Here is a 16,943-nt window from a genome sequence, read left to right as displayed (position 1 = left end):
GGCAGAGTTTTAGGAGCTAGGAAAAAGATTAAAAAACAGGACTTCAAAGGTAGTAATCTCAAGATTATTCCTGGTATCACATGCTAGTGAGTACAGAAACACGAAGATGGTGCAGATAAATGTGTGGTTTGAGAAGTGGTGCAGGAAGGAAGGTTTCAGATTCTTGGAGCATTGGGACTGGTTCTGGGGGAAGGGACACCAGTACAGGATGTACAGGATGCACCTGAACAAAGCTGGGGCCAATGTTTTTGCTGGGAGATTAACAAGTGCTATTGGGGAGGGTTTAAACTAATTTGGCAGGGGGAGGGGAACTGGAAAATAGCAGAAAGGTGCAGAAATTAAATCAGAGGACAGATATAAACATCATTAAAATTAGAAATGTCGCAAAAATTGCATGAACCAGATGGAGGAAAATAGCAAAAGTGATGTATGCACATCAATGTTTATAGTGTAACTAATAAGGTTGGTGAACTGCAGGCACAAGTTGCTGCATAGCGATACACATAGAGAGAAACAGAGTTAACGTTTCTGGTTGATAATCTTTCAGCAGTTCAATGCTAACTCTGTTTCTCTATCCACAGATGCTGCCTGACCTGCTGAGCATTTCCAGCATTTTCTGTTTTTATTAAGGAAGGAAGCAATGTTGAATCTGGTTCTGGGAAATGAAATAGTGTGATACAGTAGGAGATCATCTAGTTAACAGTGACCACAACATAATTCGGTTTAAAGAAATTAGTGGAAGAGACTGGAAAATATCGAAGGTAAAAATGCTGAAGTGGACAAGAGTTAATTTCAGTCATTTAGAAGGGATCTAATACAGGTAGATTGAAAAGGTAATTTCAGAGTAAAGCAGGAACAGAGCAATGGAAGGCATTCAGGGAAGACATAGTTCAGGTACAAACTAGGCAGATCCTTTGAAGGGAAAAGGTAGAGCATCCAAAGATAATACACCATGGATTGCAAAGGAATTAAAGGCTAAAAGGAGGTTTATGACAAATGTCAGGAGCAAGATTCAGTTAATAACCAGGAAGATTATTTTTTCAAAATGACTCCTGACAATGCATCTGGTGCCCAACGTCATCAGAGTGCTCCCATCTGTGCACATGTGCAGAACGGACTCTTGCTGTCAGTAAGACAGTCTACGTTCTTGCCAGGACTAATTTGCGCATGCGTGCGAAAACGTCATCGCTCCCCTTCACCACTTCATCCCCATAAGCCGCTCACTCCGCTCACCGTTTCAAAACACCCGCCTCACCCCGTCGTTGGCCACTTGATCCAGGCCTCGCGGCTTCATTCCCCTCCACCCTCGCTCCCTCCCGCTTCTCCCCTCCCACTCTCCCCCTGTCTCTCACTCACAGTCTGCTTCTCCTCCCCTGCCTATCCCTATCTTGCCACTCTCTCTCTCTCCTTCGCTTCTCCCGTGGAGAGCAGGAGCGGGGGGATGGGTTGGGGGGAGAAGTGGGAGGGAGTGGCGGGGGGGGGGGGGATTAAGTGACGAGGCTTGGAGCGAGTGGCCGACGAGGGGGGTGATGGGGGGTTTGAAGCGGTGAGCAGGAGCGAGTGGATGACAGGGTTGGGGTTTGAAGCAGTGAGCAGAGCGAGCCGCTGATGGGCATGAAGCAGCGAGGGAGAGCGAGTGGCCGACAGGTGGGGTGGGGGAGGACGGTTGAAGCAGGGAGCGTGTAGCTGAGGGAAGGCAGTAGCGAGGCCGGGAGCAAGCAGCAAGCAGATGGGCGCAGGAGGCTGCGCCAGTGAAGAGAAACAGGATATTGTTGGGAGGGGAGTGAGAATCACAGCAATTGAATTAAATTTTTTGTGATAAATTGAGTAGCGCCATCTTTAATCCTGGTTGCTGCCTAAAATGTCGCAGTCAGTGACATTTCAGTGCATGAGGTTCCATTTCCGCATGTGCAATTACTGTGCCACCTAGTGGTTACGTTGTCAGCAAATGCAGCCTTTTTAAAAATTCAGCCTTGGGATGTGAGCGCCACTGGCCAGGCCAGCACATATAGCCCATCCCTGACTGCCCTTGAGAAGGTGGTGGTGAGCCACGTTCTTGAACTGCTGCAGTCCATGTGTTCTAGGTATACCCACAGCACTGTTAGGGAGACAGTTCCAGGATTTTGACCCAGTGACAGTGAAGGAAAGGCGATATAGTTCCAAGACAGGATGGTGTGTGGCTTGGAGGTGAACTTGCAGGTGGTGGTGTTCCCATGAGTCTGCTGCCCTTGTTCTTCCAGGTGGTAGAAGTTGTAGGTTCGAAAGGTGCCCTGCATCTTGTAGGTGATACATATGTGCATCAGTGGTGAAGGAGTGAATTTTTAAGGTGGTGGATGGTGGGTGCCTATCAAGCAGCTGCTTTATCCTGGATGGTGTTGAGCTTCTTGAGTGTTGTTGGATTTGCACCCATCCAGGCAAGTGGAGAATATTCCATCACACTCCTGGCTTGTCCCTTGTAGATGGTGGACAGGCTTTGGGGAGTGAGGAGGTGAGTTACTCGCTGCACAATTCCCAACTTCTGACCTGTTCTGTTAGTCACAGAAAAGTACAAGGAGGGAAAGTACAGAAGGGAATTGAAAAAGTTAATATGGGAGGCAAAGAGAGGTCATGAAAAAAGATTAGCAGGTAACATTAAGTTGAACCCTCAAACATTAAAAACGTATAAAGTGTAAACAGTTAGCTTGGGATAAAATTGGGCCTATTAAGGACTGAAAGGAAAATTTTCATGTACAGGCAGAGGACTTGGCTAAAGTATTAAATGAATACTTTGCATCTGTCTTCAGAAAGAAAGCGGTTAAGGAGCGGAAACTTATAGACGATTGTAATAGATCGAGAAAATGTACTAAAAAGAGTCACATTACTGAAAGTTATTAAGTCATCTGATCCACAGCGCCCTGGATGACGAAGGAATAGAGAGTAAGATGAAGCAGAAAAAGGTTGCAAATGAGAGATGTCAAGTTGACAATACGAGTGAGTACCAAGCTGAATATAAAAAGTTTTTATAATACTCCTGGCTTGTGCCTTGTAGATGGTGGACAGGCTTTGGGGAGTCAGGAGGTGAGTTACTCGATGCAGGATTCCTAGCCTCTGACCTGCTCTTGTAGCCATGAGACTTATATGGCTACTCCAGTTCAGTTTCTGGTCATTGGTAACCCCCAGGATGTTGATAGTGGGGGCTTCAGCGATGAGAATACCATTGAATGTCAAGGGAGATGGTTAGGTTCTCTCTTGTTGGAGATGGTCATTGCCTGGCACTTGTGTGGTGCGAATGTTATCATTCAAGCCTGGATATTGTCAAGGTCTTGCTGCAATTCTGCCATGACTGCTTCAGTATCTGAGGAGTTGCAAATGGTGCTGAACATTGTGCAATCATCAGCGAACATCCCCACTTCTGACCTTATGATTGAAGGAAGGTCATTGATGAAGCAGCAGAAGGTGGTTGGGCCTAGGATACTACCCTGAGAAACTTCTGCAGCGATGTCCTGAGATGAGCTGAGATGATTGACCTCCAACAACCACCCCCCTCTTCCTTTGCGCTAGATATGACTCCAACCCAGCGGAGAGCTTTCCCCCTGATTCCCATTGACTTCAGTTTTGCTAGGGCTCCTTGATGCCATACTCGGTCAAATACTGCCTTAATGTCAAGGGCAGTCACTCTCACCTCATCTCTTGAGTTCAGCTCTTTTGTCAATGTTTGAACCAAGGCTGTAATGAGGTCAGGAACTGAGTGGCCGTGGCAGAATCCAAATTGAGCATCACTAGCAGGTTATTGCTAAGCAAGTGCTGCTTTATAGCACTGTCGACGACACCTTCCATCACTTAATGGTTGAAAATAGACTGATGGGGCGGTAATTGGCCGGGTTGGATTTGTCCTGCTTTTTGTGTACAGGACATACCTGGGCAATTTTCTACATTGCCGGGTAGATACCAGTGATGTAGCTGTACTGGAACAGCTGAGATGGGGTGCAGCATGTTCTGGAGCACAGGTCTTCAGTACTATTGCCGGAATATTGTCAGGGCCCATAGCCTTTGCAGTATCCAGTGCCTTCAGTCATTTCTTGATATCATGTGGAGTGAATCAAATTGGCTGAAGACTGGCATCTGTGATGCTGGGGACTTCAGGAGGAGGCTGAGATGGATCATCAACTCAGCACTTCTGGCTGAAGATTTTTGCAAATGCTTCAGCCTTATCTTTTGCATTGATATGCTGGGATCCCCCATCATTATAGATGGGGATAGTTGTTTCATTGTTCACCACCATTCACAACTGGATATGGCAGGACTGTGCAGCTTAGATCTGATCCATTGGTTATGGGATCGCTTCACTCTGTCTATCGCATGCTGCTTGTGCAGTTTAGCACACAAGTAGTCCTGTGTTGTAGCTTCACCAGGTTGACACCTCATTTTGAGGTATGCCTGGTGCTGCTCCTGGCATGCCCTCCTGCACGCTTCATTGAACCAAGGTTGGTCTCCCGGCATGATGGTAATGGTAGAGTGGGGGATATGCCTGGCCATGAGGTTACAGATTGTGGTGGAATACAATTCTGCTTCTGCTGATGACCCACAGTGCCTCTTAGATGCCCAGTTTTGCATTGCCAGATCTATTTGAAATCTATCCCATTTCGCATGGTGGTAGTGCTACACAACACAATGGAGGGTATTCTCAATGTGAAGGCGGGACTTCATCTCCACAAGGACTGTGCGTTGGTCACTCCTACCAATATTGTCATGGACAGATGCATCTGCAGCAGGCAGATTGGTGAGGATGAGGTCAAGTATGTTTTTCCCTCTTGTTGGTTCTCTCACCACCTGCCGCAGACCCAGTCTAGCAGCTATGTCCTTTAGGACTCGGCCAGCTCAGTCAGTTGTGGTGCAACCAAGCCACTCTTGGTGATGGACATTGAAGTCCCTCACCCAGAGTACATTCTGCACCCTTGCCACCCTCAGTGCTTCCTCCAAGTGCTGTTCAACATGGAGGAGTACTGATTCATCAGCTGAGGGAGGGCAGTAGGTGTAATTAGCAGGAGGTTTCCTTGCCCATGTTTGACCTGATGCCATGAAACTTCATGGGGTCCGGAGTCGATGTTGAAGACTCCCAGGGCGACTCCCTCCCTACTGTATACCACTGTCCCGCCAGCTATGCTGGGTCTGTCCTGCCGGTGTGACAGGACATACCCGGGGATGGTGATGGCAGTGTCTGGGACATTGTCTGTAAGGTATGATTCCGTGAGTATGACTATGTCAGCCTGTTGCTTGACTAGTCTGTGGGACTGCTCTCCCAACTTTGGCACAAACCCCCAGATGTTAGTAAGGTGCCTAGGTCGATACCTGATGAAAAGTCACTGACCTGAAACGTTAACTCTGTTTCTCTCTCCACAGCTGCTGCCAGATTTGCTGAGTATTTCCAGCATTTCTTGTTATAATTATAGCCTGCATATGAAGTTAGCTGAATAACAGGAAAAAGAGAGTACTGGTGAATAGTTGTTATTCAGACTGGAGGAAGATATACAGTAGGGTTCCCCAGGGTTCAGTATTGGGACTGTTGCTTTTCTTGATATGTATTAATAATAGACTTAGGTGTACAGGGCACAATTTCAAAATTTGCAGATGACACAAAACTTGGAACTGAGGAGGATAGTGTTCAAGAGGACATAGACAGGATGGTGAATGGGTGGACTCATGGGAGATGAAATTTAACGCGGAGAAGTGTGAAGTGATAACATTTCAGTTGGAAGAATGGGGAGAAGCAATATAAAATAAACAGTACAATTCTAAAAGAGATGCAGAACCAGTGAGACCTGGGGGCATATGCGCACAAGTTGTTGATTGTAGCAGGGCAGGTTGAGAAAGTAGTTAAAAAGGCATACGAGATATGAGCTTTATAAATAGAAGTATAAAGTATAAAAGTAAGGAAGTTCGGATGAACCATTATAAAATAACTGGCTCAGCCTCAACTGGAATATTGTGTCCAATTCTGGGTACCACACTCTCGGAAGTATGTGAAGGCATTGGAGAGGGTGCAGAAAAGATCAACTAGAGTGGTTCTGGGGATGAGAGACTTTAGTTGTGTGGATAGATTGGTGAAGCTGGAGCAGTTCGCCTTAGAGAAGAGAAGAGAAGAGAAGGTTAAGAAGAGATTTGATAGAGATGTTCTAAATCATGAGGGGTCTGGATAGAGTAGATAGGGAGAAACTGTTCCCATTGGTGGAAGGGTCAAGAGCTAGAGGACATTGACATGATTGGCAAAAGAGCCAGAGGCGACATGAGGAAAAGCTTTTTTATGCAGCGAGTGGTTAGGATCTGGAATTCACTGCCTGAGAGTGCAGTGGTGGCAGATTCAATCATAGCTTTCAAAAGGATATTTGATAATTATCTGGAGAAAAAATTTGCAGGGCTAAGGAGAAAAGGAGAGAAGAGAGGGACTAGCTGAGTTGCTGTTGCAGAGAGCAGGCACGGATACGACAGGCCGAAAGGCCTCTTTCTGTGCCGTAACCATTCTATGATTTATTGCCCATCCCGAATTGCCCTTGAGGTGCTAGTGGTGACCCGCCTCTTAAACTGCTGCAGTCCATATGGTGAAGGTACTTCTGTAATGCTGTTAGGTAGGGAATTGGACCTAGTGATGATGAAGGAACAGCAATATATTTCCAAGTCAGGATGGGGTGTAACTTGAAGGGAAGCTTGGAGATGGTGGTGTTCCCATGCTCCTGCCACCCTTGTCCTTCTAGTAGTAGAGGTCACGGGTTTGGGAGGTGCTGACAAAGAAGCCTTGGTGAGTTGCTGCAGTGCAACTGGTAGATGGTACATACCGCAGCATGATGTGCCAGTGGTCAAGGGAGTGAATGTTTAAGATGGTGGATGGGATGCCAATCAAGCGGGTTGCTTTGTCCTGAATAGTGCCAGGTTTCTTGAGTGTTGTTGGAGTTGCATTCATCTAGGCAAGTGTAGACTATTATGTCACACTCCTAACATGTGCATTACAGAGGGTGGAATGTCTCTGGGGAGTGAGGAGGTGAGTCACTTGCTGCAGAATACCCAACCTCTGACCTGTTCTTGCAGCCACAGTATTTATGTGGTTGGTCCAGTTAAGTTTCTGATCAACGATGACCTCCCAGGATGTTAATGGTGGAGGATTTTATGTTGGTAATGCTGTTAAATGTCAAGGGTAGGTAGTTTGTTTCTCCCTTGTTGGAGATGGTCATTGCCTAGCACTTGTGTGGCACAAATGTTACTTGCTACTTATCAGCTCAAACCTGATTATTGTCTAGGTCTGGCTGCATGTGGCAACAGACTGCTTCATTATCTGCGGAGTTGTGAATGGAACTTAGAACTGTGTAATCATCAGTGAACATCCCCACTTCTGACCTTATGATGGAGGGAAGGCCATTGGCAACGCAACCAGTAGATGGTGCACTACTTGCACATGCGCAAATGCTGCATCATTGACTGAAGTGTTACTGTCAGCGATGTCTCAGACAGCTGCCAGTAACATAGATGACGTTGCTCAATTTGACACAAGACACAAACCATTTCCCCCTAAATGGTTGTTTCTTTACCTGCTCCATTCCACGGTCACCGCTTCTCTTCCGCACTCCTGACTGCTAGCCGCTCCCACACCGCTCGTTCACCCCTTGCCGCTTTCTCCCCCCTCACTGCTTGCTCCTTGCTCACTTCCCTCCCTGCTGCTTGCCCCTTCCCTGTTGCTCGCCCGTACTCCCTGCCGCTCACAATCCCCTCCCCCCTCTCACGTTTAGCTGTGCCCTGCTCGCTGCTCACTCCCCCATCCGCTTGCTGCTTGCCATTCGCTCCCTCCCCCCGCTCTCCACTCACTCACCCCCTGCTTGGCGCTCGCTCCACCCTGCTTGCCTCTTGCTCCCACTGTCTCGCCACTCACTCTCCCACAACTTGCTGCTTGCTCCTCCCCCTGCTCGCTGCCTGTTCTCCTCTCACTCGCTGCTCGCTCCCCCCGCTTGCCACCTTCCACCCCGCTTGTTGCTCGCTGGTCCCTCCCACCGCTCCCTCCCGCGCTCGTCTGCTCACCGCTCCCGACTGCTCGTCACTCCCTCCCACACTCGTCTGCTCACTGCCCCATCGCGCCGCTCCCGAGTGCTCACCGATCTCTCCCACTCCCGACTGCTCACCGCTCCATTCTGCCGCTTTCGACTGTTCACCATGCTTTCACACTCCCGACTGCTCACCGCTCCATCCTGCCATTCCCAACTGCTTACCACTCCATTCTGCCACTCCCATTCTGCCTTTCCACCGCTCCTGACTGCTCACCACTCCCTCCCATTCAACCGCTCGTTCCAACTGGATCACCGCTCACTCACCCTTCGCCGCTTGTACACCCATTGCCGCTTTCTCCCCTCTCACTGCTTGCTCCCTGCTCACTTCCCTCCCTGCTGCTTGCCCCTTCCCTGTTGCTCGCCTGTACCCTCTGCCGCTCACAACCCCCTCCCCCCTGCTCACCTTTAGCTGTGCCCTGCTCGCTGCTTACTCCCCCATCTGCTTGCTGCTTGCCATTCGCCACTCGCTTTCCGCCCCCCGTCGCCACTTGCTACCCCCTCACTTGCCACTCTGTCCACCCCCCTGCTCTCCACTCACTCCCCCAATGCTCGGCGCTTGCTCCACCCTGCCTGCCGCTTGCTCCCCCCGCCTTGCCACTCACTCTCCCCCAACTTGCTGCTTACTCCTCCCCCTGCTTGTTGCCTGATCTCCCCTCACTTGCTGCTCGCTCCCCACTGCTTGCCACCTCCCACCCCATTCGTTGCTCGGTCCCCATGCTCGCCACTCGATTCCCCCCTGCCTGCTCCCCACTCCCGTTGGCCGCTTGCTCCTTCCCCCATAACCCGTAGGCCGCTTGCTCCCTTCCCCCACCACCCATTCGCCACTCGCTCACTCCCCCCCACCTGTTGCCCACTCTTCGCCACCCCACCACTTGCCACTCACCTGCTCAGTGTGCGATGACGTCAGTACACGCATGCATGAGGTCATTCTAGGAAGATAGCAAATGTCAGTACACACTGACGACTTCGACGATCACTCTACGCATTCTCTGCATTGTCAGGAGACACAGTGTTCAGTGAGATCATGGCTAATCTGATCGTGGCCTTAACTCCACTTTCTTGCCTGCCCCCATAACACCTCACTCCCTTTTAGATCAAAAATCTGTCTAACTTAGCCTTGAATATATTCAGTGATCCAGCCTCCACTGCTCTCTGGGGAAGAGAATTCCAAAGATTAATGACCCTCTGAGAGAATAATTCCTCCTCATCTCCGTCTTAAAAGGGAGACCCCTTATTTTGAACTGTGCCCCCTAGTTCTAGATTTCCCTGCAGGGGAAAGATCCTCTCAGCACCCACTCTGTCAAGCCCCATCAGAATCTTACATGTTTCAATCAGATCATCTCTTTCTTCTAAACTCCAATGAGTATAGGCCCAACTTGCTCAACCTTTCCTCAGAAGACAACCCCTTCATCTCAGGAATCAATCTAGTGAACCTTCTCTGAACTGCCTCCAATGCAAGTACATCCTTCCTTAATAAAGGAGACCAAAACTGTATGCAGTACTTTAGATTTGATCTCACCAACGTCATGTACAGTTGTAGCAAGACTTCCCTACTTTTATACTTCATCCTCCTTGTAATAAAGGCCAACATTCCATTTGCCTTCCTAATTACTTGCTGTACCTGTATGCTAACTTTTTGTGATTCATGTACAAGGACAGCCAGATCCCTCTGTACTGCAGCATTCTGTAGTCTCTCTCCATTTAAATAATATTCCTCTTTTCTATACTTCCCACCAAAGTGGCCAACCTCATAGTTTCCCATATTATACTAACAAATTTTTGCCCTCTCACTTAACCTATCTATATCGCTTTGCAGACTCAATGGCCTGGATTTTATTCTGGCGGCGGAGTTCTTGACATCTGGAAAAAGCAACACAGAGACCCTGCGTCGCCTCTTCTCTGGAATACCCACTGATTAAACACAATTTTCATGGAGTAGTACATGTAGGCTCCTCACACCCATTTCCACTAAAGGTTGTCGAGTGCTCTGGCTGGCACACAGTGACATGATGCAGGATGGCTCGGGGACTGAAGGAGAGGGCACACAGGTTCTTGGATGCTGCACTGGAGGCTCTGGTGGAGGAAGTCCAGAGGAGGAATAAAAACAAAAAGTGCTGGAAATACTCAGCAGGTCTGGCAGCATCTGTGGAGAGAGAAACAGAGTTAACGTTTCAGCTGTGTTCTGTTAAAAGTCACAGACCTGAAACACCAAAAAGGTAAGTTTTTAAAAAATATTACCTTTAGTAGAGCTGAGGGGACCAGGAGCGCTTCTTCCTGCATCACAGTACTACTGCCGGGCAGCTTGCGCTCACCAACATGTCCATTTTCAATGAAGAAGATCGTGAACAAAAATAATGGTCCTGATTTCAGACTGTAATTCATGCAAGAAGATAGTCATGTTCATGAATAATGAAGATCTGTTTCATGAGCCTATGCAGTGTAATGTGGAATAGCAGAAACAGTACACAATGTTGTTATCCCACCCAAAACATACTAGAATGGAGAAGTTTACTGTTGTACAGAAAGTACTATAAAAATAACAGATGGGGGTAACCATTCTAATATTATTGATTGTTAGATGATTGTGTGGGCCTATGATTAGTTCTAGAAAGCAGTCTTGCTCTCCTGTTGCAGCACTGGAACTGTGCAAGGTCATCATACTGAGGATTAATTTATGTTTCAAAATAGTAACCCTGTATCTGTAATCTGATTTACATGGCTATTTGGGGTACAGCAGAGAATCTGTCTCAAGAAATGGAATTTCCTTATCATAAAAAAATGCAATGTTGCAGCTGTGCACAATTACAATTCCTTTGAGGGATGTACCATTACCTGAAAATCAGCCCCAGAACCTTTTGGGATATTTTCCAGGTGCAAAAAGAAAACATTTTATGGCAACATCCTGTGCCCAAACTGTGCCTGTATTACAGCCATCGTTGTATTGGTAAAGGCAGTTTTCCACAGAGCTATATTTTCCTCTGATTGATAATTTTAACAAAAAAGTAGACATGAGTAAAATCAAACGTAATGTTGGTAGAAAGCATTAATGGACTAATTCATGAGTACTAGTCTGAGGACGTGAACCCCTTAAAAATGGATAAATGAATAATAGTGAATGGCGCAGTGGTTAGCACCGCAGCCTCACAGCTCCAGCGACCTGGGTTCAATTCTGGGTACTGCCTGTGTGGAGTTTGCAAGTTCTCCCTGTGTCTGCGTGGGTTTTCTCCGGGTGCTCCGGTTTCCTCCCACAGCCGAAAGACTTGCAGGTTGGTAGGTAAATTGGCCATTATAAATTGCCCCTAGTATAGGTAGCTGGTAGGGAAATATAGGGACAGATGGGGATGTGGTAGGAATATGGGATTAGTGTAGGATTAGTATAAATGGGTGGTTGATGGTCGGCACAGACTCGGTGGGCCGAAGGGCCTGTTTCAGTGCTGTATCTCTAAACTAAACTAAACTAAGTTAAAAGTATGTTTTTAGGATCATTAATGATGAACTTGACCTATGTAGTCAAATCAAAAAAATAGTATTTTACTCCAGGTCAGACCTGAGAATGAGTTTAAAGAAGAAGATTTTGAAGTATTACTATAGTTGCAAAATGTATTTCTTGAAAGCAGAGTTCAAATGCACCCATAAATTTGTTGTATGTTATTCTGTGACTTCAGATAGTCCACAGCCCTATAACATGCTTAGGTACCTCATCTATCTGAATATGAGGCACATGACAGTTTAAATGATGTGTCCATTTGCTTTTTAACCAGCTTTTCTAGCAAAATACCAGATTCATGACAAGTTAAACAATGGCTGTAATAGGTTTGTATAGGAGACCATGGCCAGGATTTTCCAGGCCCTTTAAGGATGGGGTCGGAGGCGAGGAGGGAGGGCCAGAATATTGCAATGGAAGACATCGGAATGGAAGTCTGACGTCTTTACGTTAGCTCCAGATTTTCCAAAGGTTGGAAAGCATGCAAGGAGGGCAGCATGCCGTAACACTTTAAGAAGGTAATTGAGGCAATTAATTTGCCAATTGAAAGCGATTTTGAGTGGTGTTTTGAATTTTGCTGGAAGTGCATGGGGTCCAGGAGTCGTCAGAGTCCCGGTAGATAAATGAAAGCGGCGAGCAAGCAGGAGGTGAGGGCTGTCTTCACTCGGCAGCCATCAAATGAGGTAGCATGCCTTGGAAGGAAGGGTAGAGCAGTGCAGGCATCAGATGTCACTGCCAGGAGTGGGGGCTAAGGTGCCTGCAAAGTTGCATGGGGGGAGGTTGGAGGATGCACCTGGGTAATAGGCCATGTCAATGCAGTGTGCCCACCTGCCATGGGCATTGTACATTCAGGAGGTGGATCATCTGATGAGAAGGAGCAGCAGAGGGGGAGAGAGCTGTAGTCACAGGCAGCAGGACAGCAGCAACCTTGGGGTGGGAGGAAGGAGAAAGGCACAGAGGGACCATGAGCAGCCTTCTGCACGCAGAAGAAGATACTCTGCAGGTAGGGTCTATCATCAGAAGTCCGAGTGGCAGTGTTGCCAAAGACTGCACCTCTCCAGGGAGGCTGCCACAGATCTGTGTGCCATGATGGTGGATGAGCTGAGCCCCAATGGCACTGAAGGTCATCATGGCACTGAACCTCTACACCTCCAATTCATTCCAGGGACCTACTGGAGACATCTGTGAGATCTCCCAGTCTGCGGCGCATCAGTGCATCAAGGTGGTGACCAATGCCCTCTTTAAGAGGGTCAGCCAATACATCCATTTTCGTACCAACCTGGATGGTCAGGCTGAGACAGCCATTGGTTTCGGGGCCATCGCAGGCTTTCCCCAGGTGCCAGGTGTGATCAACTGCAAGCATGTGGCCATCAAGGCTCCTGCAGACCAGCCAGTTGCCTTCATCAACAGGAAGGGATTCTACTCGCTAAATGTGCAACTGTTCTGTGACCGCCACAAATGAATCCTGCAGGTGTGCGCACAGTTCCCAGGAAGCAGCCACAATGCTTACATACTAAGCAGGCCCACGTGCTGCACCTGTTCACACCTTCAAGGATGGATTCTGGGAGACAAGGGTTACCCACTCCTGTGAGGATCCCGAGCCCTGATGCAGAGGAGAGGTACAATGCATGCCACGGGGCAACCTGAGAGACCATCAAGCAAGCCATTGTTCGACTAAAGATGCGATTTAGATGCCTAGATTGATCTGGTGGTACCTTTCAATATGCCCCAGCAAGGGTCTCACATATAATGATGGTCTGCTGTGCATTACACAACCTGGCACTACAGAGGGGAGAGCAATTGAACAATAAGGATATAGTGGAGCACAATGCCTCCTCAGACGATGAGGATGTGGAGGAAGCTGCTGACCAGGAGATACATGATGAAGGACCCCAGGAACCACAGGAAAGTTGATATGAGATAGCCGTAAGGAAGGCTCGGATGCACGAATACAGATACATTTCAGATGACCCTGCTACCTGATCCTTCCATTCATCCTTCCATTCCAATTAAGTGTCACCTATCAGCTACAGTGTTTCCATCTCCTTCATTTGCCATCCCATTGCCTTGTGTACAGTGGCACCTTGATCTCCGACATGGGGAAAGCGAGGACCACATGTGGTATGACCCTTCCAACCAGCCCTTGGGGTGAGCCAGGGTACTCCTGAAATCCCAGAGGACTGCAAGTACTAGACAGAAGATATCAGCAGCACGCAGTACACCTTTATTGCACGTAAAAACAGACTGAACCAGTAAATTTTTAACAATGCTCTCACACGTGAACCCCAAGTGCAGCTGATGGGTTTTCTTAATTTTCCATGAGTGCTCCTCCGAGGTGCCCCCCTGCACCGTCAGCTGAAGTAGAGGCAGGCTGCAGACCTTGCTGTGCCATGGCTTGGGATGACCTTGTTGACCGTCCTCTTGCTGCCTAAGGCCTGGAGGGCCCCAGCATGTAGAGAGGCTCCTGCACAGGGGCAGGAGCCTCCTTTGCCGTCTTGGCTACTTGAGATGCTGGTGTCACTGGCAGAGGGTCTGCGGAGCCTCTCTCCGCAGCAGGAGGTTCCTGAGTGGAGCCCCCATATGTGGAAGGCGGTCAATCCTTCTCCCTCATGAGGCACACTTGCACCTCTCTGCTGACCTGAGTAGTCTGAGGACCTGTTGGCAAAGCCAGCTGCCTCATTGCCCTCTTGCCAAGCCATTGGCGCATAAGGCTCATGGACTCAGTGATGATATGCAGATCTCTGTGCATCTACTGCATCCACTGAGAGGTCTGCTGGATTGGGCTCTCCATCAGAGTCGCCAATCTCTCGATGGAGGAAGCCACGCGAGGAGACGAGAGGGAAATGGCAGCACTCGTGGCCTGGATGGACCACCACTGTTCGAGACAGGGTGTGCAAAACACCTGGAAGCTCCATCAGATCCTTGTGCACCTCATGCTGCACCTCCAGCATCTGCCACCTGTTGTGGTATACCTTTAAGGGGCAAGTCTAAAACTGCTATCTATCACCAGACAGGATATGATGTATATACTCATTAAGCAGGAATTAAACCCCAAATTTGCGAAAGCTAAGTTTTTCTCCAGACTGGCGCAAATAATGGATACTGGTCTGTACATTTGGCAATGATGTCTCAAGAGCTAACCACGTTCAGCACTCCATTTGGAGGATACTGTTTCCAACAACTACCATTCGTGCTGTTCATATAAGCCAGGATCTCTTCCAACAACATATGGACCGTATTACATGTGAAATTCCAGGATGCATCTATGCTGCAGATGACATTGCTGTTGTTGGTTGAATGAAACAGGAGCATGACTGAAATTTACCTCTCCTTATGGAAGCAACAAGTCGAGAGGGACTTGTTTTTAACAGTCAGAAATGTAGCATCAATGTGCAATGGATCAACTTCTTCAGGTCTATCTATTCAAATACTGGCATCCATCCTGATTCTACCATATTAGAGGACCTCACCACAATGCCAAACCCGCAAGCCAAGCAAGATCTGCAACATTGCGTAGGCTTATTCAACTTTCTTTCATCATACATTTCGAATTTTGCACAGAAAGCTTCATTTCTTCGAGATCTCCTAAAGAAAGAAATCCCATTTGTGTGGCAGGAAGATCATCAACACACAACCACAGGACCAACAACATTCCAATTCTATGTCCCAGCAGGGGAAACCACGTTGGAAGTTGATGCGTCACCAAAAGGCCTTGGAGCATGCATCCTACAGAAAGGAAAGCTTATTGCGTTTGCAGCCAAGAGTCTTTCAAATCCCCAAATGAATTACTCCAACATAGAACAGGAAACATTAGCCTTAGCGTTCAGCATCCAACGTTTCCACGCATATCTCTTTGGTAAAAGATTTGTTGTCAAGACTGACCATAAACCATTCAAGATGATCTGGCATAAACAGTTAACTAGTGCACGACCCAGTTTACAATGTTTGCTTGTCAAAATACAAGGCTATGACCATAACATATGCTACAAGTCAGGTAGTTCCATGGTCAATTCCAATATGATGAGTCGGTTACCCTACCCATCCAAAATTGTCAACATTTCAAAGGCTCTTCAGGTTGACCTCATTGAGTCCAGAATTTAGATGTTCTACAAGTTGATCTTTTGAGTTTTGGCAAGTATAAGTGCCAACAGCTGCAACAGGAAACATCTGACAACCCTATTTGCAACAGTTATGGAAGACCCTGATTGGCAGATAGCCAGAATCTTTCCAGGACGTTCCAGAGATTATAAGACCATTTTGGCTATACAGGGATGAGCTCAGGATATCCCAAGGTGTTATCTTCAAGGGCAAGCAAGTCCTTATTCCAGAATCCCTTAGACCTGACATCCTACAACAATTGCATCAAACACATATGGGTATAGACCGAACCAGAAGATTGGTTGGGGAAACAATTTACTAGCCAGGGATGCACCATTTCATTGAAACAGCCATGAGGGAATGTGAGGCATGCCAAGCTTATATGCCCAGTCATCAGAAAGAACTTCTGTTACCTCATGAAGTACCCGCACATCCATGGACCAGAATTGCAACTGATCTCTTCAGCATCCATGGAGCTGATTTCCTGGTTGTGACTATTTCTCCAAATTTCTCATTATCCATCAGTTCCGTAACACATCAACTGCAAATATTTTGAACACTCTGAGTTCAATTTTCAGCCTTTTTGGGGCACCACAGGAAATTGTTTCAGATAACGCACCCCAATACACAGGCTAACCATTTAAGGCAATGTGCAAAAAGTGGGGAGTTCACCATACTACCTCATCACCACTGTTACGACCAGGTGAGAAATGTGTCTAGGGGTCTTTTGCTGTCTTTACCTGGTCTTATTGTAACAGGGTTTATTTTTAAACACACTGTGTTTAGAGCTCCCCTTTGTGAATCCTTGTTCACAACTTTCCAATTATAATGAAAAGAAATGAGCACAAACAGGCTTTCTTTGGTTTAAAGAAGAAAGATGAAATTTATTAAACCTTAAACTTAAACTCTAATATGGTTCACGCCTACGGATATACGACACACCCACACTAGCATGCACACACGATATAAACATGCAGGTAGGGACAGAAAAGAGTAGAAGAAAAGATAAGTAGAACAGTTTGAGGCAATATCTTGTTACTGTTTCTCGAGCTCGCTGTAGTCCTTGATTGAAGATATGGTCTTGCGTTTCATTGGGGCCTAGTAGCCTTCTTAAAACCTTGTTCACGTAGGAAACCTTTCTCTCTTTGAGTTTCATGTGTTTTCACAAGATTCAGTTCCATGGGAAAAGATGAAGCAGGCAGACAGGAAAGGAGATGTTCTCAGTCTATGAGCACATGGTGTTCTCAGTTCAAATCGTTTGTTGGAAGTTCAAATTCAAAAACTCCAGCCAGCTA

The sequence above is a fragment of the Heterodontus francisci genome, chromosome 13 (assembly GCF_036365525.1).
Source record: "Heterodontus francisci isolate sHetFra1 chromosome 13, sHetFra1.hap1, whole genome shotgun sequence".
Taxonomy (NCBI): Eukaryota; Metazoa; Chordata; class Chondrichthyes; order Heterodontiformes; family Heterodontidae; genus Heterodontus; species Heterodontus francisci.
Note: the sequence above shows the minus strand (reverse complement) of the source record.